Source organism: Penaeus monodon, chromosome 15, assembly GCF_015228065.2.
Source record: "Penaeus monodon isolate SGIC_2016 chromosome 15, NSTDA_Pmon_1, whole genome shotgun sequence".
In the NCBI taxonomy this organism is placed as follows: domain Eukaryota; kingdom Metazoa; phylum Arthropoda; class Malacostraca; order Decapoda; family Penaeidae; genus Penaeus; species Penaeus monodon.
The window spans coordinates 29,301,552-29,301,795 of record NC_051400.1 but is presented as its reverse complement, the minus strand read 5'-3'; positions in this window follow the sequence as shown (position 1 = coordinate 29,301,795).

Here is a 244-nt window from a genome sequence, read left to right as displayed (position 1 = left end):
CAGAGAAGCGTATCTTGATTACTTCCGAGATATATAAAACCTTTAAAGGAGAGAAAAAGTTTCTCATTCTCGTAAATAAGGCAGCGTTGGTGTTAGTGTTACTGCTCTTAAAACAATAATTGCTTAGCAACTTCACTTTCATCTTAAACTTTCTGGGAATGATAATAATGTAAACAGAGTAAGATGGATAAATATTACAGTTAGTGTCTTTGTTGACACGAGTGTAGAATTAATGTCAAGCCGC